Below are 23048 nucleotides of genomic sequence, written 5' to 3'. Positions count from 1 at the left end.
TGGAGAGCCAGAGCGACAGAGTAGTATAAATAGAGCGGGAGCAGAGAGCCAGAGCGACTGAGTACTATGAAAAGAGCGGGAGCAGAGAGCCAGGGTGGCAGAGTACTATAGAAAGAGCAGGAGCAGAGAGCCAGAGTGGCAGAGTACTATAAAAAGAGCGGTAGCGGAGCATCAGAACGATAGAGTACGATAAAAAGAGCAGGAGCGGAGAGCCAGAGCGACAGAGTACGATAAAAAGAGCAGGAGCAGTGAGCCAGAACGACAGAGTACTATAAAACGAGGAGGAGCGGAGAGCCAAAATGACAGAGTAGTATAAAAAGAGAGGGAGCGGAGAGCCAGTGCGACAGAGTACTATAAAAAGAGTAGGAGCGGAGAGCCAGTGCGAGAGAGTACTATAAAAAGAGCGGGAGCAGAGAGCCAGAGCGACAGAGTACTATAAAAGAGCAGGAGCGGAGAGCCAGAATGAGAGAGTACTATAAAAAGAGCAGGAGCAGAGAGCCAGAGCGACAGAATATCATAAAAAGAGCGGTAGCAGAGAGCCAGAGCGACAGAGTACTATAAAAAGTTTGGGAGCGGAGAGCCAGAACGACAGAGTACTATAAAACTAGCAGGAGCAGAGAGCCAGAGCGACAGAGTATCATAAAAAGAGCGGTAGCAGAGAGCCAGAGTGGCAGAGTACTATAGAAAGAGCAGGAGCATAGAGCCAGCGTGGCAGAGTACTATAAAAAGAGCAGGAGCGGAGAGCCTGTGCGACAGAGTACTATAAAAAGAGCAGGAGCAGAGAGCCAGAGTGACAGAGTACTATTAAATGAGCGGGAGCGGAGAGCCAGTGAGACAGAGTACTATAAAAAGAGCAGGAGCGGAGAGCCATAGAGACAGAGTACTATAAAAAGAGCAGGAGCGGAGCGCCAGTGCAACAGAGCACTAGAATAAGAGCGGGAGCAGAGAGCCAGAGCGACAGAGTACTATAAATAGAGTGGGAGCGGAGAGCAAGAACAACAGAGTGCTATAAAAAGAGCAGGAGCAGAGAGCCAGAGCGGTAGAGTACTATAAAAAGAGCGGGAGCAGAGAGCCAGAGCGACAGAGTACTGTAAAAAGAGCGGGAGCAGAGAGCCAGAGTGACAGAGCAGTATAAAAAGAGCGGGAGCAGAGAGCCAGAGTGGCAGAGTACTTTAAAAAGAGCGGGAGCGGAGAGCCAGAGCGACAGAGTAGTATAAAAAGAGCGGGAGCAGAGAGCCAGAGCGACAGAGAACTATAAAAAGAGCGGGAGCAGAGAGCCAGAGCGACAGAGTACTATAAAAAGAGCAGGAGCGGAGAGCCAGAGCGACATAGTACTATAAAAAGAGCGGGAGCAGAGAGCCAGAAGGACAGAGTACTATAAAAAGTGTGGGAGCAGAGAGCAGTGCGACAGAGTACTATAAAAAGAGCAGGAGCAGAGAGCCAGTGCGACAGAGTACTGTAAAAGGTGCGGAAGCAGAGAGCCAGAGCGACAGAGCACTATAAAAAGCGCGGAAGCAGAGAGCCAGAGCGACAGAGTACTATAAAAAGAGTGGGAGCAGAGAGCCAGAAAGACAGAGTACTATAAAAAGTGTGGTAGCAGACAGCCAGTGCGACAGAGTAATATAAAAAGAGCGGGAGCAGAGTGCCAGAGCGGCAGAGTACTATAAAAAGCGCGGGAGCAGAGAGCCAGAGCGACAGAGTGCTATAAAAAGAGCAGGAGCAGAGTGCCAGAGTGGCAGAGTACTATAAAAAGCACGGGAGCAGAGAGCAAGAACGACAGAGTTCTATAAAAAGAGCAGGAGCGGCGTGCCAGAGCGGCAGAGTACTATAAAAAGCGTGGGAGCAGAGAGCCAGAGCGACAGAGTGCTATAAAAAGAGCAGGAGCAGAGTGCCAGAGCGGCAGAGTACTATAAAAAGCACGGGAGCAGAGAGCAAGAACGACAGAGTTCTATAAAAAGAGCAGGAGCGGTGTGCCAGAGCGGCAGAGTACTATAAAAAGCATGGGAGCAGAGAGCCAGAGCGACAGAGTGCTATAAAAAGAGCAGGAGCAGAGTGCCAGAGCGGCAGAGTACTTTAAAAAGCACGGGAGCAGAGAGCAAGAACGACAGAGTTCTATAAAAAGAGCAGGAGCGGAGTGCCAGAGCGGCAGAGTACTATAAAAAGCGCGGGAGCAGAGAGCCAGAGTGCTATAAAAAGAGCATCAGCGGAGAGCCAGAGCGGCAGAATACTACAAAAAAAGCAGGAGCGGAGAGCCAGAGCGGCAGAGTACTATAAAAAGAGCAGGAGCGGTAGCCAGTGCGACAGAGTCCTATAAAAGGAGCAGGAGCGGAGACCCAGAGCGATAGAGTACAATAAAAAGAGCGGGAGCGGCGAGACAGAATGACAGAGTATGATAAAAAAGTGCAGGAGCAGAGATCCAGTGTGACAGAGTATGATAAAAAGAGTGGGAGCAGAGAGCCAGAGCGGCAGAGTGCTATAAAAAGAGCGGGAGCGGAGAGCCAGAGTGACAGAGTCTATAAAAGAGCGGGAGCAGAGTGCCAGAGCGGCAGAGTGCTATAAAAAGAGCGGGAGCGGAGAGCCAGAGTGACAGAGTACTATAAAAAAGAGCGGGAGCAGAGAGCCAGTGCAACAGAGTACTATAAAAAGAGCGGGAACAGAGAGCCAGTGCAACAGAGTACTATAAAAAGAGCAGGAGCGGAGAGCCAGAGCGACAGAGTACTATAAAAAGAGCAGGAGCGGAGAGCCAGTGCGACAGAGTACTATAAAAAGATCAGGAGCAGAGAGCCAGAGCGGCATAGTCCTATAAAATGAGCCGGAGCGGAGAGCTAGAGCGACAAAGTCCTATAAAAAGAGCGGGACCATGAGCCAGAGCGACAGAGTGCTATAAAAAGAGCAGGAGCGGAGAGCCAGAGCAACAGAGTTCTATAAGAAGAGCAGCAGCGGATTGCCAGAACGGCAGAGTAATATAAAAAAAGCAGGAGCGGAGAGCCAGTTCGACAGAATCCTATAAAAATAGCAGGAGCGGAGAGTCGGAGCGGCAGTGTACTATAAAAAGAGCAGGAGCGGAGAGCCAGAGTGACTGAGTGCTATAAAAAGAGCAGGAGCGGAGAGCCAGGGTGGCAGAGTACTATAAAAAAAGCAGGAGCAGAGAGTCAGAGAGGCAGAGTAATATAAAAAGAGTGGGAATAGAGAGCCACTGTGACAGAGTGCTATAAAAAGAGTGGGACCATGAGCCAGAGAGACAGAGTGCTATAAAAAAGCAGGAGCGGAGAGCCAGTGCGACAGAGTACTAATAAAGAGCAGGAGCTGAGAGCCAGAGCGGCAGAGTCCTATATAAAGAGCAGGAGCGGAGAGCAAGAGCGACAGAGTCCTATAAAAAGAGCAGGAGCGGAGACTCAGAGCGGTAGAGTACTATAAAAAGAGCGGGAGTGGAGAGCCAGTGCGACAGAGTACTACAAAAAGAGCGGGAGTGGAGAGCCAGTGCGACAGAGTGCTATAAAAAGAGCAGGAGAGGAGAGCCAGAGCGACAGAGTTCAATAAAAAGAGCAGCAGCAGAGAGCCAGAGCGAGAGAGTACTATAAAAAGAGCGGGAGCAGAGAGCCAGAGCGACAGAGTACTATAAAAGAGCAGGAGCGGAGAGCCAGAATGACAGAGTACTATAAAAAGTGCGGGAGCGGAGAGCCAGAACGACAGAGTACTATGTAACGAGCAGGAGCAGAGAGTCAGAGCGGCAGAGTACTATAAAAAGAGCAGGAGCAGAGAGCCAGAGCGACAGAGTACTATAAAAAGTGTGGGAGCGGAGAGCCAGAATGACAGAGTACTATAAAACGAGCAGGAGCAGAGAGCCAGAGCGAAAGAGTATCATAAAAAGAGCAGTAGCAGAAAGCCAGAGTGGCAGAGTACTATAGAAAGAGCAGGAGCATAGAGCCAGCATTGCAGAGTACTATAAAAAGAGCAGGAGCGGAGAGCCTGTGCGACAGAGTACTATAAAAAGAGCAGGAGCAGAGAGCCAGAGTGACAGGGTACTATTAAAAGAGCGGGAGCGGAGAGCCAGTGAGACAGAGTACTGTAAAAAGAGCGGGAGCGGAGAGCCAGAGAGACAGAGTACTATAAAAAGAGCAGGAGCGGAGCGCCAGTGCAACAGAGCACCAGCATAAGAGCGGGAGCAGAGAGCCAGAGCGACAGAGAGCCAGAGTGGCAGAGTACTATCGAAAGAGCAGGAGCGGGAGCCAGAACAACAGAGTGCTATAAAAAGAGCAGTAGCAGAGAGCCAGAGCGGTAGAGTTCTATAAAAAGAGCGGGAGCAGAGAGCCAGAGCAACAGAGTGCTATAAAAAGAGCAGGAGCGGAGAGCCAGAGCAGCAGAGTACTGTAAAAACAGCGGGAGCAGCGAGCCAGAGTGACAGAGCAGTATAAAAAGAGCGGGAGCAGAGAGCCAGAGTGGCAGAGTACTTTAAAAAGAGCGGTAGCGGAGAGCCAGAGTGACAGAGTACTATAAAAAGAGCAGGAGCGGAGAGCCAGAGCGACATAGTACTATAAAAAGAGCAGGTGCGGAGAGCCAGAGCGACAGAGTGCTATAAAAAAAAGCGGGAGCAGAGAGCCAGAGCGACAGAGATCTATAAAAAGATCGGGAGCAGAGAGCCAGAGCGACAGAGTACTATAAAAAGTGTGGGAGCAGAGAGCCAGAGCGACAGAGTATTTAAAAAGAGCAGGAGCAGAGAGCCAGAAGGACAGAGTACTATAAAATTGCAGGAGCGGAGAGCCAGAGCGGCAGAGTAGTATAAAAAGAGCAGGAGCGGAGAGCCAGAACGACAGAGTACTATAAAAAGAGCGGGAGCAGAGAGCCAGAGCAACAGAGCAATATAAAAAGAGCGGGAGCAGAGAGCCAGAGCGACTGAGTACTATAAAAAGAGCAGGAGCGGAGAGCCAGAGCGACATAGTACTATAAAAAGAGCAGGTGCGGAGAGCCAGAGCGACAGAGTGCTATAAAAAAAGCGGGAGCAGAGAGCCAGAGCGACAGAGATCTATAAAAAGATCGGGAGCAGAGAGCCAGAGCGACAGAGTACTATAAAAAGTGTGGGAGCAGAGAGCCAGAGCGACAGAGTATTTAAAAAGAGCAGGAGCAGAGAGCCAGAAGGACAGAGTACTATAAAATTGCAGGAGCGGAGAGCCAGAGCGGCAGAGTAGTATAAAAAGAGCAGGAGCGGAGAGCCAGAACGACAGAGTACTATAAAAAGAGCGGGAGCAGAGAGCCAGAGCAACAGAGCAATATAAAAAGAGCGGGAGCAGAGAGCCAGAGCGACTGAGTACTATAAAAAGAGCAGGAGCGGAGAGCCAGAACGACAGAGTACTATAAAAAGAGCGGGCGGAGAGCCAGAAGGTAACAGGACTATAAAAAGTGCGGGAGCGGAGAACCAGAATGACAGAGTACTAAAAAATGTGCATCAGCGGAGAGCCAGAGCGGCAGAGTACTATAAAAAGAGCTGGAGCGGAGAGCCAGAGCGGCAGAGTACTATAAAAGGAGCGGAAGCGGAGAGCCAGTGCGACAGAGTACTATAAAAAGAGCGGGAGTGGAGAGCCAGTGAGACAGAGTCCTATAAAAAGAGCAGCAGCAGAGTGCCAGTGTGACAGAGTATGATAAAAAGGGCGGGAGCGGAGAGCCAGTGCGACAGAGTCCTATAAAAAGAGCAGCAGCAGAGAGCCAGTGTGACAGTGTATGATAAATAGAGCGGGAGCAGAGAGCCACAGTGGCAGAGTGCTATAAAAAGTGTGGGAGCGGAGAGCCAGAGCAACAGAGTACTATAAAAAGAGCGGGAGCAGAGAGCCAGTGCAAGAGAGTACTGTAAAAAGAGCGGGAGCAGAGAGCCAGAAGGACAGAGTACTATAAAAAGAGTTGCAGCAGAGAGCCAGTGCAACAGAGTACTCTAAAAAGTGTGGGAGCGGAGAGCCAGAGGGACAGGATACTATGAAAAGAGTGGCAGCAGTGAACCAGTGCGACAGAGTACTATAAAAAGAGCGGCAGTGGAGAGCAAGAGCGACAGAGTAGTATAAATAGAGCGGGAGCAGAGAGCCAGAGCGACTGAGTACTATAAAAAGAGCGGGAGCAGAGAGCCAGAGTGGCAGAGTACTATAGAAAGAGCAGGAGCAGAGAGCCAGAGGTTCAGAGTACGATAAAAAGAGCGGTAGCGGAGCATCAGAACGACAGAGTACTATAAAAAGGGCAGGAGCGGAGAGCCAGAGCGACAGAGTACGATAAAAAGAGCGGGAGCAGTGAGCCAGAACGACAGAGTACTATAAAACGAGCAGGAGCGGAGAGCCAAAATGACAGAGTACTATAAAAAGAGAGGGAGCGGAGAGCCAGTGCGACAGAGTACTATAAAAAGAGCAGGAGCGGAGAGCCAGAGCGACAGAGTACTATAAAAAGAGCAGGAGCGGAGAGCCAGAGCGACAGAGTACTATAAAAAGAGAGGGAGCGGAGAGCCAGTGCGAGAGATTAGTATAAAAGGAGCGGGAGCAGAGAGCCAGAGCGACAGAGTACTATTAAAGAGCAGGAGCGGAGAGACAGAGCGGCAGAGTCCTATAAAAAGAGCGGGAGCGGAGAGCCAGAGCGACAGAGTACTATAAAAAGTTTGGGAGCGGAGAGCCAGAAGGACAGAGTACTATAAAACAAGCAGGAGCAGCGAGCCAGAGCGACAGAGTATCATAAAAAGAGCGGTAGCAGAGAGCCAGAGTGGCAGAGTACTATAGAAAGAGCAGGAGCATAGAGCCAGCATGGCAGAGTACTATAAAAAGAGCAGGAGCGGAGAGCCTGTGCGACAGAGTACTATAAAAAGAGCAGGAGCAGCGAGCCAGAGTGACAGAGTACTATAAAAAGAGCGGGAGCGGAGAGCCAGAGAGACAGAGTATTTTAAAAAGAGCAGGAGCGGAGCGCCAGTGCAACAGAGCACTAGAATAAGAGCGGGAGCAGAGAGCCAGAGCGACAGAGTACTATAAATAGAGTGGGAGCGGAGAGCCAGAAAAACAGAGTGCTATAAAAAGAGCAGGAGCAGAGAGCCAGAGCGGTAGAGTACTATAAAAAGAGCGGGAGCAGAGAGCCAGCGTGACAGAGTACTATAAAAAGAGCAGGAGCGGAGAGCCAGAGCAGCAGAGTACTGTAAAAACAGCGGGAGCAGAGAGCCAGAGTGACAGAGCAGTATAAAAAGAGCGGGAGCAGAGAGCCAGAGTGGCAGAGTACTTTAAAAAGAGCGGGAGCGGAGAGCCAGAGCGACAGAGTAGAATAAAAAGAGTGGGAGCAGAGAGCCAGAGTGACAGAGAACTATAAAAAGCGTGGGAGCAGAGAGCCAGAGCGACAGAGTGCTATAAAAAGAGCAGGAGCGGAGTGCCAGAGCGGCAGAGTACTATAAAAAGCACGGGAGCAGAGAGCAAGAACGACAGAGTTCTATAAAAAGAGCATCAGTGGAGAGCCAGAGCGGCAGAATACTACAAAAAGAGCAGGAGCGGAGAGCCAGAGCGGCAGAGTACTATAAAAAGAGCAGGAGCAGTAGCCAGTGCGACAGAGTCCTATAAAAGGAGCAGGAGCGGAGAGCCAGAGCGATAGAGTACAATAAAAAGAGCGGGAGCGGCGAGACAGAATGACAGAGTATGATAAAAATGTGCAGGAGCAGAGATCCAGTGTGACAGAGTATGATAAAAAGAGCGGGAGCAGAGAGCCAGAGTGGCAGAGTACTATAGAAAGAGCAGGAGCGGAGCATCAGAACGACAGAGTACAAAAAAAGGTCAGGAGCGGAGAGCCAGAGCGACAGAGTACGATAAAAAGAGCGGGAGCAGTGAGCCAGAACGACAGAGTACTATAAAACGAGCAGGAGCGGAGAGTGAAAACGACAGAGTACTATAAAAAGAGAGGGAGCGGAGAGCCAGTGCGACAGAGTACTATAAAAAGAGCAGGAGCGGAGAGCCAGAGCGACAGAGTACTATAAAAAGAGCAGGAGCGGAGAGCCAGAGCAACAGAGTACTATAAAAAGAGCAGGAGCAGAGAGTCAGAGAGGCAGAGTAATATAAAAAGAGCGGGAATAGAGAGCCACTGTGACAGAGTGCTATAAAAAGAGTGGGACCATGAGCCAGAGCGACAGAGTGCTATAAAAAGAGCAGGAGCGGAGTGCCAGAGCGGCAGAGTACTATAAAAAGCACGGGAGCAGAGAGCAAGAACGACAGAGTTCTATAAAAAGAGCATCAGTGGAGAGCCAGAGCGGCAGAATACTACAAAAAGAGCAGGAGCGGAGAGCCAGAGCGGCAGAGTACTATAAAAAGAGCAGGAGCAGTAGCCAGTGCGACAGAGTCCTATAAAAGGAGCAGGAGCGGAGAGCCAGAGCGATAGAGTACAATAAAAAGAGAGGGAGCGGCGAGACAGAATGACAGAGTATGATAAAAAAGTGCAGGAGCAGAGATCCAGTGTGACAGAGTATGATAAAAAGAGCGGGAGCAGAGAGCCAGAGTGGCAGAGTACTATAGAAAGAGCAGGAGCGGAGCATCAGAACGACAGAGTACAAAAAAAGGGCAGGAGCGGAGAGCCAGAGCGACAGAGTACGATAAAAAGAGCGGGAGCAGTGAGCCAGAACGACAGAGTACTATAAAACGAGCAGGAGCGGAGAGTGAAAACGACAGAGTACTATAAAAAGAGAGGGAGCGGAGAGCCAGTGCGACAGAGTACTATAAAAAGAGCAGGAGCGGAGAGCCAGAGCGACAGAGTACTATAAAAAGAGCAGGAGCGGAGAGCCAGAGCAACAGAGTACTATAAAAAGAGCAGGAGCAGAGAGTCAGAGAGGCAGAGTAATATAAAAAGAGCGGGAATAGAGAGCCACTGTGACAGAGTGCTATAAAAAGAGTGGGACCATGAGCCAGAGAGACAGAGTGCTATAAAAAAGCAGGAGCGGAGAGCCAGTGCGACAGAGTACTTTAAAAAGAGCAGGAGCTGAGAGCCAGAGCGGCAGAGTCCTATAAAAAGAGCAGGAGCGGAGAGCTTGAGCGACAGAGTCCTATAAAAAGAGCAGGAGCGGAGACTCAGAGCGGTAGTGTACTATAAAAAGAGCAGGAGTGGAGAGCCAGTGCGACAGAGTACTACAAAAAGAGCGGGAGTGGAGAGCCAGTGCGACAGAGTGCTATAAAAGGAGCAGGAGCGGAGAGCCAGAGCGACAGAGTTCTATAAAAAGAGCAGCAGCAGAGAGCCAGAGCGAAAGAGTATCATAAAAAGAGCGGTAGCAGAGAGTCAGAGTGGCAGAGTACTATAGAAAGAGCAGGAGCGGAGAGCCAGAGCGACAGAGTACTATAAAAAGAGAGGGAGCGGAGAGCCAGTGCGAGAGAGTACTATAAAAAGAGCGGGAGCAGAGAGCCAGAGCGACAGAGTAATATAAAAGAGCAGGAGCGGAGAGCCAGAATGACAGAGTACTATAAAATGTATGGGAGCCGAGAGCCAGAACGACAGAGTACTATATAACGAGCAGGAGCGGAGAGTCAGAGCGGCAGAGTCCTATAAAAAGAGCAGGAGCGGAGAGCCAGAGCAACAGAGTACTATAAAAAGTGTGGGAGCGGAAAGCCAGAGCGAAAGAGCATAATAAAAAGAGCGGTAGCAGAGAGCCAGAGTGGCAGAGTACTATAGAAAGAGCAGGAGCAGAGAGCCAGCGTGGCAGAGTACTATAAAAAGAGCAGGAGCGGAGAGCCTGTGCGACAGAGTACTATAAAAAGAGCAGGAGCAGAGAGCCAGAGAGACAGAGTACTATAAAAAGAGCAGGAGCGGAGCGCCAGTGCAACAGAGCACTAGCATAAGAGCGGGAGCAGAGAGCCAGAGTGACAGAGTACTATAAATAGAGTGGGAGCGGAGAGCCAGAACAACAGAGTGCTATAAAAAGAGCAGGAGCAGAGAGCCAGAGCGGTAGAGTACTATAAAAAGAGCGGGAACAGAGAGCCAGACCGACAGAGTACTATAAAAAGAGTGGGAGCAGAGAGCCAGAGCGACAGAGTGCTATAAAAAGAGCAGGAGCGGAGAGCCAGAGCAGCAGAGTACTGTAAAAACAGCGGGAGCAGAGAGCCAGAGTGACAGAGTTCGATAAAAAGAGCAGGAGCGGAGTGCCAGAGCGGCAGAGAACTATAAAAAGCATGGGAGCAGAGAGCCAGAGCGACAGAGTGCTATAAAAAGAGCATCAGCGGAGAGCCAGAGCGGCAGAATACTACAAAAAGAGCAGGAGCGGAGAGCCAGAGCGGCAGAGTACTATTAAAAGAGCAGGAGCGGTAGCCAGAGCGACAGATTCCTATAAAAGGAGCAGGAGCGGAGAGCCAGAGCGATAGAGTATGATAAAAAGAGTGGGAGCAGAGAGCCAGAGCGGGAATGGCGAGACAGAATGACAGAGTATGATGAAAAAGTGCAGGAGCAGAGATCCAGTGTGACAGAGTACTATAAAAAGAGCGGGTGCGGAGAGCCAGAGCGGCAGAGTATTATAAAAAGAGTGGGAGCGGAGAGCCAGAACGACATAGTACCATAGAAGGAGCAGGAGTGGAGAGCCAGTGCGACAGAGTACCATAAAAAGTGCAGGAGCGGAGAGCCAGAAGGACAGAGTACTATAAAAAGAGCAGGAGCAGAGAGCCAGTGCGACAGAGTACTATATAAAGAGCGGGAGCAAAGAGCCAGAGCGGCAGAGTACTATAAAAAGAGCAGGAGCGGAGAGCCAGTGTGACAGAGTACTATAAAAAGATCAGGAGCAGAGAGCCAGAGAGGCATAGTCCTATAAAATGAGCCGGAGCGGAGAGCTAGAGCGACAGAGTCCTATAAAAAGAGCGGGACCATGAGCCAGAGAGACAGAGTGCTATAAAAAGAGCAGGAGCGGAGAGCCAGAGCGACAGAGTTCTATAAGAAGAGCAGCAGCGGATTGCCAGAATGGCAGAGTACTATAAAAACAGCAGGAGCGGAGAGCCAGTGCGACAGAATCCTATAAAAATAGCAGGAGCGGAGAGTCAGAGCGGCAGTGTACTATAAAAAGAGCAGGAGCGGAGAGCCAGTGCGGCAGAGTATTATAAAAAGAGTGGGAGAGGAGAGCCAGAACGACAGAGTACTATAAAAGGAGCGGGAGCGGAGAGCCAGAGCGGCAGATTATTTTAAAAAGTGTAGGAGCAGAGAGTCAGAGAGGCAGAGTAATATAAAAAGAGCAGGAATAGAGAGCCACTGTGACAGAGTGCTATAAAAAGAGTGGGACCATGAGCCAGAGAGATAGAGTGGTATAAAAAAGCAGCAGCGGAGAGCCAGTGCGACAGAGTACTATAAAAAGAGAAGGAGCTGAGAGCCAGAGCGGCAGAGTCCTATAAAAAGAGCAGGAGCGGAGAGCTAGAGCGACAGAGTCCTATAAAAAGAGCGGGAGTGGAGAGCCAGTGCGACAGAGTGCTATAAAAAGAGCAGGAGCGGAGAGCCAGAGCGACAGAGTTCTATAAGAAGAGCAGCAGCAGAGAGCCAAAGCGGCAGAGTATTATAAAAAGAGCGGGAGAGGAGAGCCGGAATGACAGAGTAATATAAAAAGAGCGGGACTGGAGTGCCAGTGCGACAGAGTACTGTAAAAAGAGCGGGACTGTGAGCCAGAGCGACAGAGTGCGATAAAAAGAGCAGGAGCGGAGAGCCAGAGTGGTAGAGTCCTATAAAAAGAGCAGGAGCAGAGAGCCAGAGCGGCAGAGTACTATAAAAAGAGCGGGTGTGGAGAGCCAGAGAGACAGATTACTATAAAAAGAGCGGGAGTGGAGAGCCAGAGTGACAGATTACTATAAAAAGAGCAGGAGCAGAGAGACAGTGCGACAGAGTATGATAAACAGAGAGGGAGCAAAGAGCCGGAGCGGCAGAGTGCTATAAAAAGAGCGGGAGCAGAGAGCCAAAGTGACAGAGTACTATAAAAAGAGCGGGAGCGGAGAGCCAGAGTGACAGAGTGCTATAAAAAGAGCGGGAGCGGAGAGCCAGAGCGGCAGAGTATTTTAAAAAGCACAGGAGCGGAGAGCCAGAGCGACAGAGTACTATAAAAAGAGTAGGAGCAGAGAGCCAGTGCAACAGAGTACAATTAAAAGAGCGAGAGCAGAGAGCCAGTGCGACAGAGTACTATAATAAGGGTGGGAGCGGAGAGCCAGTGCTACAGAGTACCATAAAAAGAGCAGGAGCAGAGAGCCAGAGTGGCAGACTACTATAAAAGAGTGGGAGTGGAGAGCCAGAGTGGCAGATTACTTTAAAAAGAGCGGGAGCGGAGAGCCAGAGCAACAGAGTACTATAAAAAGAGCGGGAGCAGAGAGCCAGTGCGACAGAGTGCTCTAAAAAGAGAGGGAGCAGAGAGCCAGTGTGACAGAGCACTATAGAAAGAGCGGGAGTGGAGAGCCAGAGCGACAGAGTAATATAAAAAGAGCGGGAGCAGAGAGCCAGAGTGGCAGAGTACTATGAAAAAAGCAGGAGCAGAGAGCCAGTGCGACAGAGCACTATAAAAAGTGCGGGAGCAGAGAGCCAGAGCGACAGAGTACTATAAAAGCCATGGGAGCAGTGAGCCAGAGTGGCAGAGTGCTATGAAAAGAGCAGGAGCAGAGAGCCTGATTGGCAGAGTAGTATAAAAAGAGAGGGAGCAGCGAGCCAGAGCAGCAGAGTACTATTAAAAGTGCGGGAACAGAGTGCCAGAGCGGAAGAGTACTATAAAAAGAGGAGGAGCGGAGAGCCAGAATGACAGATTACTATAAAAAGAGAAGGAGCGGAGAGCAATTGCGACAGAGTACTATAAAAAGTGCGGGAGCGGAGAGCCAGAGCGACAGAGTACTCTAAAAAGAGCAGGAGCGGAGAGCCAGAGAGACAGAGTACTATAAAAGGAGCTGGAGCCAAGAGCCAGTGCGACAGAGTAATATAAAAAGAGCGGGAGCGGACAGCCAGTGTGACAGAGTACTATAAAAAAGTGCGGGAGCAGAGAGCCAGTGTGACAGAGTACTATAAAAAGAGCTGGAGCGGAGAGCCAGAATGACAGAGTACTATAAAAAGAGTGGGAGCAGAGAGAAAGTGCGACAGAGTAATATAAAAAGAGCAGGAGTGGAGAGCCAGTGCGACAGAGTACTTTAAAAAGAGATGGAGCAGAGAGCCAGTGCAACAGATTAATATAAAAAGAGCGGGAGCAGAGAGCCAGTGCAACAGAGTACAATAAAAAGAGCAGGAGCAGAGAGCCAGTGCTCCAGAGTACTATAAAAAGAGCGGGAGCGGAGAGCCAGAGTGACAGTGTACTATAAAAAGAGCGGGAGCGGAGAGCCAGTGCGACAGAGTACTATAAAAAGAGAGGGAGCAGAGAGCCAGTGCAACAGATTAATATAAAAAGTGCGGGAACAGAGTGCCAGAGCGGAAGAGTAATATAAAAAGAGGAGGAGCGGAGAGCCAGAATGACAGATTACTATAAAAAGAGAAGGAGCGGAGAGCCATTGCGACAGACTACTATAAAAAGTGCGGGAGCGGAGAGCTAGAGCGGCAGAGTACTATAAAATGAGCGGGAGCAGAGAGCCAGTGCGACAGAGTACTATAAAATGAGCGGGAGCAGAGAGCCAGTGCGACAGAGTACTCTAAAAAGAGAAGGAGCGGAGAGCCAGAGTGACAGAGTACTATAAAAAGATCAGGAGCAGAGAGCCAGAGAGACAGAGTGCTATAAAAAGAGCAGGAGCGGAGAGCCAGAGCGACAGAGTTCTATAAGAAGAGCAGCAGCGGATTGCCAGAACGGCAGAGTACTATAAAAACAGCAGGAGCGGAGAGCCAGTGCGACAGAATCCTATAAAAATAGCAGGAGCGGAGAGTCAGAGCGGCAGTGTACTATAAAAAGAGCAGGAGCGGAGAGCCAGTGCGGCAGAGTATTATAAAAAGAGTGGGAGAGGAGAGCCGGAACGACAGAGTACTATAAAAGGAGCGGGAGCGGAGAGCCAGAGCGGCAGATTATTTTAAAAAGTGTAGGAGCAGAGAGTCAGAGAGGCAGAGTAATATAAAAAGAGCAGGAATAGAGAGCCACTGTGACAGATTGCTATAAAAAGAGTGGGACCATGAGCCAGAGAGATAGAGTGGTATAAAAAAGCAGGAGCGGAGAGCCAGTGCGACAGAGTACTATAAAAAGAGCAGGAGCTGAGAGCCAGAGCGGCAGAGTCCTATAAAAAGAGCAGGAGCGGAGAGCTAGAGCGACAGAGTCCTATAAAAAGAGTGGGAGTGGAGAGCCAGTGCGACAGAGTGCTATAAAAAGAGCAGGAGCGGAGAGCCAGAGCGACAGAGTTCTATAAGAAGAGCAGCAGCAGAGAGCCAAAGCGGCAGAGTATTATAAAAAGAGCGGGAGAGGAGAGCCGGAACGACAGAGTACTATAAAAAGAGCGGGAGTGGAGTGCCAGTGCGACAGAGTACTGTAAAAAGAGCGGGACTGTGAGCCAGAGCGACAGAGTGCGATAAAAAGAGCAGGAGCGGAGAGCCAGAGTGGTAGAGTCCTATAAAAAGAGCAGGAGCAGAGAGCCAGAGCGGCAGAGTACTATAAAAAGAGCGGGTGTGGAGAGCCAGAGAGACAGATTACTATAAAAAGAGCGGGAGTGGAGAGCCAGAGTGACAGATTACTATAAAAAGAGCAGGAGCAGAGAGACAGTGCGACAGAGTATGATAAACAGAGAGGGAGCAAAGAGCCGGAGCGGCAGAGTGCTATAAAAAGAGCGGGAGCAGAGAGCCAAAGTGACAGAGTACTATAAAAAGAGCGGGAGCGGAGAGCCAGAGTGACAGAGTGCTATAAAAAGAGCGGGAGCGGAGAGCCAGAGCGGCAGAGTATTTTAAAAAGTGCAGGAGCGGAGAGCCAGAGCGACAGAGTACTATAAAAAGAGCAGGAGCAGAGAGCCAGTGCAACAGAGTACAATTAAAAGAGCGAGAGCAGAGAGCCAGTGCGACAGAGTACTATAATAAGGGTGGGAGCGGAGAGCCAGTGCTACAGAGTACCATAAAAAGAGCAGGAGCAGAGAGCCAGAGTGGCAGACTACTATAAAAGAGTGGGAGTGGAGAGCCAGAGTGGCAGATTACTTTAAAAAGAGCGGGAGCGGAGAGCCAGAGCAACAGAGTACTATAAAAAGAGCGGGAGCAGAGAGCCAGTGCGACAGAGTGCTCTAAAAAGAGAGGGAGCAGAGAGCCAGTGTGACAGAGCACTATAGAAAGAGCGGGAGTGGAGAGCCAGAGCGACAGAGTAATATAAAAAGAGCGGGAGCAGAGAGCCAGAGTGGCAGAGTACTATGAAAAAAGCAGGAGCAGAGAGCCAGTGCGACAGAGCACTATAAAAAGTGCGGGAGCAGAGAGCCAGAGCGACAGAGTACTATAAAAGCCATGGGAGCAGAGAGCCAGAGTGGCAGAGTGCTATGAAAAGAGCAGGAGCAGAGAGCCTGATTGGCAGAGTAGTATAAAAAGAGAGGGAGCAGCGAGCCAGAGCAGCAGAGTACTATTAAAAGTGCGGGAACAGAGTGCCAGAGCGGAAGAGTACTATAAAAAGAGGAGGAGCGGAGAGCCAGAATGACAGATTACTATAAAAAGAGAAGGAGCGGAGAGCAATTGCGACAGAGTACTATAAAAAGTGCGGGAGCGGAGAGCCAGAGCGGCAGAGTACTATAAAAAGAGCGGGAGCAGAGAGCCAGTGCGACAGAGTACTATAAAAAGAGCGGGAGTAGAGAGCCAGAGCGACAGAGTACTCTAAAAAGAGCAGGAGCGGAGAGCCAGAGTGACAGAGTACTATAAAAAGAGCGGGAGCAGAGAGCCAGAGAGACAGAGTACTATAAAAGGAGCGGGAGCCAAGAGCCAGTGCGACAGAGTAATATAAAAAGAGAGGGAGCGGACAGCCAGTGTGACAGAGTTCTATAAAAAAGTGCGGGAGCAGAGAGCCAGTGTGACAGAGTACTATAAAAAGAGCTGGAGCGGAGAGCTAGAATGACAGAGTACTATAAAAAGAGTGGGAGCAGAGAGAAAGTGCGACAGAGTAATATAAAAAGAGCAGGAGTGGAGAGCCAGTGCGACAGAGTACTTTAAAAAGAGATGGAGCAGAGAGCCAGTGCAACAGATTAATATAAAAAGAGCGGGAGCAGAGAGCCAGTGCAACAGAGTACAATAAAAAGAGCAGGAGCAGAGAGCCAGTGCTCCAGAGTACTATAAAAAGAGCGGGAGCGGAGAGCCAGAGTGACAGTGTACTATAAAAAGAGCGGGAGCGGAGAGCCAGTGCGACAGAGTACTATAAAAAGAGTGGGAGCAGAGAGCCAGTGCAACAGATTAATATAAAAAGTGCGGGAACAGAGTGCCAGAGCAGAAGAGTAATATAAAAAGAGGAGGAGCGGAGAGCCAGAATGACAGATTACTATAAAAAGAGAAGGAGCGGAGAGCCATTGCGACAGACTACTATAAAAAGTGCGGGAGCGGAGAGCTAGAGCGGCAGAGTACTATAAAATGAGCGGGAGCAGAGAGCCAGTGCGACAGAGTACTATAAAATGAGCGGGAGCAGAGAGCCAGAGCGACAGAGTACTCTAAAAAGAGAAGGAGCGGAGAGCCAGAGTGACAGAGTACTATAAAAAGATCAGGAGCAGAGAGCCAGAGAGGCATAGTCCTATAAAATGAGCCGGAGCGGAGAGCTAGAGCGACAGAGTCCTATAAAAAGAGCGGGACCATGAGCCAGAGAGACAGAGTGCTATAAAAAGAGCAGGAGCGGAGAGCCAGAGCGACAGAGTTCTATAAGAAGAGCAGCAGCGGATTGCCAGAACGGCAGAGTACTATAAAAACAGCAGGAGCGGAGAGCCAGTGCGACAGAATCCTATAAAAATAGCAGGAGCGGAGAGTCAGAGCGGCAGTGTACTATAAAAAGAGCAGGAGCGGAGAGCCAGTGCGGCAGAGTATTATAAAAAGAGTGGGAGAGGAGAGCCGGAACGACAGAGTACTATAAAAGGAGCGGGAGCGGAGAGCCAGAGCGGCAGATTATTTTAAAAAGTGTAGGAGCAGAGAGTCAGAGAGGCAGAGTAATATAAAAAGAGCAGGAATAGAGAGCCACTGTGACAGAGTGCTATAAAAAGAGTGGGACCATGAGCCAGAGAGATAGAGTGGTATAAAAAAGCAGGAGCGGAGAGCCAGTGCGACAGAGTACTATAAAAAGAGCAGGAGCTGAGAGCCAGAGCGGCAGAGTCCTATAAAAAGAGCAGGAGCGGGGAGCTAGAGCGACAGAGTCCTATAAAAAGAGCGGGAGTGGAGAGCCAGTGCGACAGAGTGCTATAAAAAGAGCAGGAGCGGAGAGCCAGAGCGACAGAGTTCTATAAGAAGAGCAGCAGCAGAGAGACAAAGCGGCAGAGTATTATAAAAAGAGTGGGAGAGGAGAGCCGGAACGACAGAGTACTATAAAAAGAGCGGGAGAGGAGTGCCAGTGCGACAGAGTACTGTAAAAAGAGCGGGACTGTGAGCCAGAGCGACAGAGTGCGATAAAAAGAGCAGGAGCGGAGAGCCAGAGTGGTAGAGTCCTATAAAAAGAGCAGGAGCAGAGAGCCAGAGCGGCAGAGTACTATAAAAAGAGCGGGTGTGGAGAGCCAGAGAGACAGATTACTATAAAAAGAGCGGGAGTGGAGAGCCAGAGTAACAGATTACTATAAAAAGAGCAGGAGCAGAGAGACAGTGCGACAGAGTATGATAAACAGAGAGGGAGCAAAGAGCCGGAGCGGCAGAGTGCTATAAAAAGAGCGGGAGCAGAGAGCCAAAGTGACAGAGTACTATAAAAAGAGCGGGAGCGGAGAGCCAGAGTGACAGAGTGCTATAAAAAGAGCGGGAGCGGAGAGCCAGAGCGGCAGAGTATTTTAAAAAGCACAGGAGCGGAGAGCCACAGCGACAGAGTACTATAAAAAGAGCAGGAGCAGAGAGCCAGTGCAACAGAGTACAATTAAAAGAGCGAGAGAAGAGAGCCAGTGCGACAGAGTACTATAATAAGGGTGGGAGCGGAGAGCCAGTGCTACAGAGTACCATAAAAAGAGCAGGAGCAGAGAGCCAGAGTGGCAGACTACTATAAAAGAGTTGGAGTGGAGAGCCAGAGTGGCAGATTACTTTAAAAAGAGCGGGAGCGGAGAGCCAGAGCAACAGAGTACTATAAAAAGAGCGGGAGCAGAGAGCCAGTGCGACAGAGTGCTCTAAAAAGAGAGGGAGCAGAGAGCCAGTGTGACAGAGCACTATAGAAAGAGCGGGAGTGGAGAGCCAGAGCGACAGAGTAATATAAAAAGAGCGGGAGCAGAGAGCCAGAGTGGCAGAGTACTATGAAAAAAGCAGGAGCAGAGAGCCAGTGCGACAGAGCACTATAAAAAGTGCGGGAGCAGAGAGCCAGAGCGACAGAGTACTATAAAAGCCATGGGAGCAGAGAGCCAGAGTGGCAGAGTGCTATGAAAAGAGCAGGAGCAGAGAGCCTGATTGGCAGAGTAGTATAAAAAGAGAGGGAGCAGCGAGCCAGAGCAGCAGAGTACTATTAAAAGTGCGGGAACAGAGTGCCAGAGCGGAAGAGTACTATAAAAAGAGGAGGAGCGGAGAGCCAGAATGACAGATTACTATAAAAAGAGAAGGAGCGGAGAGCAATTGCGACAGAGTACTATAAAAAGTGCAGGAGCGGAGAGCCAGAGCGGCAGAGTACTATAAAAAGAGCGGGAGCAGAGAGCCAGTGCGACAGAGTACTATAAAAAGAGCGGGAGTAGAGAGCCAGAGCGACAGAGTACTCTAAAAAGAGCAGGAGCGGAGAGCCAGAGTGACAGAGTACTATAAAAAGAGCGGGAGCAGAGAGCCAGAGAGACAGAGTACTATAAAAGGAGCTGGAGCCAAGAGCCAGTGCGACAGAGTAATATAAAAAGAGCGGGAGCGGACAGCCAGTGTGACAGAGTACTATAAAAAAGTGCGGGAGCAGAGAGCCAGTGTGACAGAGTACTATAAAAAGAGCTGGAGCGGAGAGCCAGAATGACAGAGCACTATAAAAAGAGTGGGAGCAGAGAGAAAATGCGACAGAGTAATATAAAAAGAGCAGGAGTGGAGAGCCAGTGCGACAGAGTACTTTAAAAAGGGATGGAGCAGAGAGCCAGTGCAACAGATTAATATAAAAAGAGCGGGAGCAGAGAGCCAGTGCAACAGAGTACAATAAAAAGAGCAGGAGCAGAGAGCCAGTGCTCCAGAGTACTATAAAAAGAGCGGGAGCGGAGAGCCAGAGTGACAGTGTACTATAAAAAGAGCGGGAGCGGAGAGCCAGTGCGACAGAGTACTATAAAAAGAGAGGGAGCAGAGAGCCAGTGCAACAGATTAATATAAAAAGTGCGGGAACAGAGTGCCAGAGCGGAAGAGTAATATAAAAAGAGGAGGAGCGGAGAGCCAGAATGACAGATTACTATAAAAAGAGAAGGAGCGGAGAGCCATTGCGACAGACTACTATAAAAAGTGCGGGAGCGGAGAGCTAGAGCGGCAGAGTACTATAAAATGAGCGGGAGCAGAGAGCCAGTGCGACAGAGTACTATAAAATGAGCGGGAGCAGAGAGCCAGAGCGACAGAGTACTCTAAAAAGAGAAGGAGCGGAGAGCCAGAGTGACAGAGTACTATAAAAAGATCAGGAGCAGAGAGCCAGAGAGGCATAGTCCTATAAAATGAGCCGGAGCGGAGAGCTAGAGCGACAGAGTCCTATAAAAAGAGCGGGACCATGAGCCAGAGAGACAGAGTGCTATAAAAAGAGCAGGAGCGGAGAGCCAGAGCGACAGAGTTCTATAAGAAGAGCAGCAGCGGATTGCCAGAACAGCAGAGTACTATAAAAACAGCAGGAGCGGAGAGCCAGTGCGACAGAATCCTATAAAAATAGCAGGAGCGGAGAGTCAGAGCGGCAGTGTACTATAAAAAGAGCAGGAGCGGAGAGCCAGTGCGGCAGAGTATTATAAAAAGAGTGGGAGAGGAGAGCCGGAACGACAGAGTACTATAAAAGGAGCGGGAGCGGAGAGCCAGAGCGGCAGATTATTTTAAAAAGTGTAGGAGCAGAGAGTCAGAGAGGCAGAGTAATATAAAAAGAGCAGGAATAGAGAGCCACTGTGACAGAGTGCTATAAAAAGAGTGGGACCATGAGCCAGAGAGATAGAGTGGTATAAAAAAGCAGAAGCGGAGAGCCAGTGCGACAGAGTACTATAAAAAGAGCAGGAGCTGAGAGCCAGAGCGGCAGAGTCCTATAAAAAGAGCAGGAGCGGAGAGCTAGAGCGACAGAGTCCTATAAAAAGAGCGGGAGTGGAGAGCCAGTGCGACAGAGTGCTATAAAAAGAGCAGGAGCGGAGAGCCAGAGCGACAGAGTTCTATAAGAAGAGCAGCAGCAGAGAGACAAAGCGGCAGAGTATTATAAAAAGAGCGGGAGAGGAGAGCCGGAACGACAGAGTACTATAAAAAGAGCGGGAGTGGAGTGCCAGTGCGACAGAGTACTGTAAAAAGAGCGGGACTGTGAGCCAGAGCGACAGAGTGCGATAAAAAGAGCAGGAGCGGAGAGCCAGAGTGGTAGAGTCCTATAAAAAGAGCAGGAGCAGAGAGCCAGAGCGGCAGAGTACTATAAAAAGAGCGGGTGTGGAGAGCCAGAGAGACAGATTACTATAAAAAGAGCGGGAGTGGAGAGCCAGAGTGACAGATTACTATAAAAAGAGCAGGAGCAGAGAGACAGTGCGACAGAGTATGATAAACAGAGAGGGAGCAAAGAGCCGGAGCGGCAGAGTGCTATAAAAAGAGCGGGAGCAGAGAGCCAAAGTGACAGAGTACTATAAAAAGAGCGGGAGCGGAGAGCCAGAGTGACAGAGTGCTATAAAAAGAGCGGGAGCGGAGAGCCAGAGCGGCAGAGTATTTTAAAAAGCACAGGAGCGGAGAGCCAGAGCGACAGAGTACTATAAAAAGAGCAGGAGCAGAGAGCCAGTGCAACAGAGTACAATTAAAAGAGCGAGAGCAGAGAGCCAGTGCGACAGAGTACTATAATAAGGGTGGGAGCGGAGAGCCAGTGCTACAGAGTACCATAAAAAGAGCAGGAGCAGAGAGCCAGAGTGGCAGACTACTATAAAAGAGTTGGAGTGGAGAGCCAGAGTGGCAGATTACTTTAAAAAGAGCGGGAGCGGAGAGCCAGAGCAACAGAGTACTATAAAAAGAGCGGGAGCAGAGAGCCAGTGCGACAGAGTGCTCTAAAAAGAGAGGGAGCAGAGAGCCAGTGTGACAGAGCACTATAGAAAGAGCGGGAGTGGAGAGCCAGAGCGACAGAGTAATATAAAAAGAGCGGGAGCAGAGAGCCAGAGTGGCAGAGTACTATGAAAAAAGCAGGAGCAGAGAGCCAGTGCGACAGAGCACTATAAAAAGTGCGGGAGCAGAGAGCCAGAGCGACAGAGTACTATAAAAGCCATGGGAGCAGAGAGCCAGAGTGGCAGAGTGCTATGAAAAGAGCAGGAGCAGAGAGCCTGATTGGCAGAGTAGTATAAAAAGAGAGGGAGCAGCGAGCCAGAGCAGCAGAGTGCTATTAAAAGTGCGGGAACAGAGTGCCAGAGCAGAAGAGTACTATAAAAAGAGGAGGAGCGGAGAGCCAGAATGACAGATTACTATAAAAAGAGAAGGAGCGGAGAGCAATTGCGACAGAGTACTATAAAAAGTGCGGGAGCGGAGAGCGAGAGCGGCAGAGTACTATAAAAAGAGCGGGAGCAGAGAGCCAGTGCGACAGAGTACTATAAAAAGAGCAGGAGTAGAGAGCCAGAGCGACAGAGTACTCTAAAAAGAGCAGGAGCGGAGAGCCAGAGTGACAGAGTACTATAAAAAGAGCGGGAGCAGAGAGCCAGAGTGACAGAGTACTATAAAAGGAGCTGGAGCCAAGTGCCAGTGCGACAGAGTAATATAAAAAGAGCGGGAGCGGACAGCCAGTGTGACAGAGTACTATAAAAAAGTGCGGGAGCAGAGAGCCAGTGTGACAGAGTACTATAAAAAGAGCTGGAGCGGAGAGCCAGAATGACAGAGTACTATAAAAAGAGTGGGAGCAGAGAGAAAGTGCGACAGAGTAATATAAAAAGAGCAGGAGTGGAGAGCCAGTCCGACAGAGTACTTTAAAAAGAGATGGAGCAGAGAGCCAGTGCAACAGATTAATATAAAAAGAGCGGGAGCAGAGAGCCAGTGCGACAGAGTACAATAAAAAGAGCAGGAGCAGAGAGCCAGTGCTCCAGAGTACTATAAAAAGAGCGGGAGCGGAGAGCCAGAGTGACAGTGTACTATAAAAAGAGCGGGAGCGGAGAGCCAGTGCAACAGATTAATATAAAAAGTGCGGGAGCAGAGTGCCAGAGCGGAAGAGTAATATAAAAAGAGGAGGAGCGGAGAGCCAGAATGACAGATTACTATAAAAAGAGAAGGAGCGGAGAGCCATTGCGACAGACTACTATAAAAAGTGCGGGAGCGGAGAGCTAGAGCGGCAGAGTACTATAAAATGAGAGGGAGCAGAGAGCCAGTGCGACAGAGTGCTATAAAATGAGCGGGAGCAGAGAGCCAGAGCGACAGAGTACTCTAAAAAGAGAAGGAGCGGAGAGCCAGAGTGACAGAGTACTATAAAAAGAGCGGGAGCAGAGAGCCAGAGTGACAGAGTACTATAAAACGAGCTGGAGCCAAGAGCCAGTGCGACAGAGTAATATAAAAAGAGCGGGAGCGGAGAGCCAGTGCGACAGAGTACTCTAGAAAGAGCTGGAGGGGAGAGCCAGAATGACAGAGCACTATAAAAAGAGTGGGAGCAGAGAGAAAGTGCGACAGAGTACTATAAAAAGAGCAGGAGTGGAGAGCCAGTGCGACAGAGTAATATAAAAAGAGAGGGAGCAGAGAGCCAGTGCAACAGATTAATATAAAAAGAGCGGGTGTGGAGAGCCAGAGAGACAGATTACTATAAAAAGAGGAGGAGCGGAGAGCCAGAGTGACAGATTACTATAAAAAGAGAAGGAGCGGAGAGCAATTGCGACAGAGTACTATAAAAAGTGCGGGAGCGGAGAGCCAGAGCG

This window comes from Somniosus microcephalus, chromosome 3 (assembly GCF_052327205.1).
Source record: "Somniosus microcephalus isolate GS21.2 chromosome 3, FLI_Smic_1.0, whole genome shotgun sequence".
NCBI classification, from domain to species: Eukaryota; Metazoa; Chordata; class Chondrichthyes; order Squaliformes; family Somniosidae; genus Somniosus; species Somniosus microcephalus.
The sequence above is the reverse complement of the archived record's forward strand: the minus strand, read 5'-3'. Positions refer to the sequence as shown.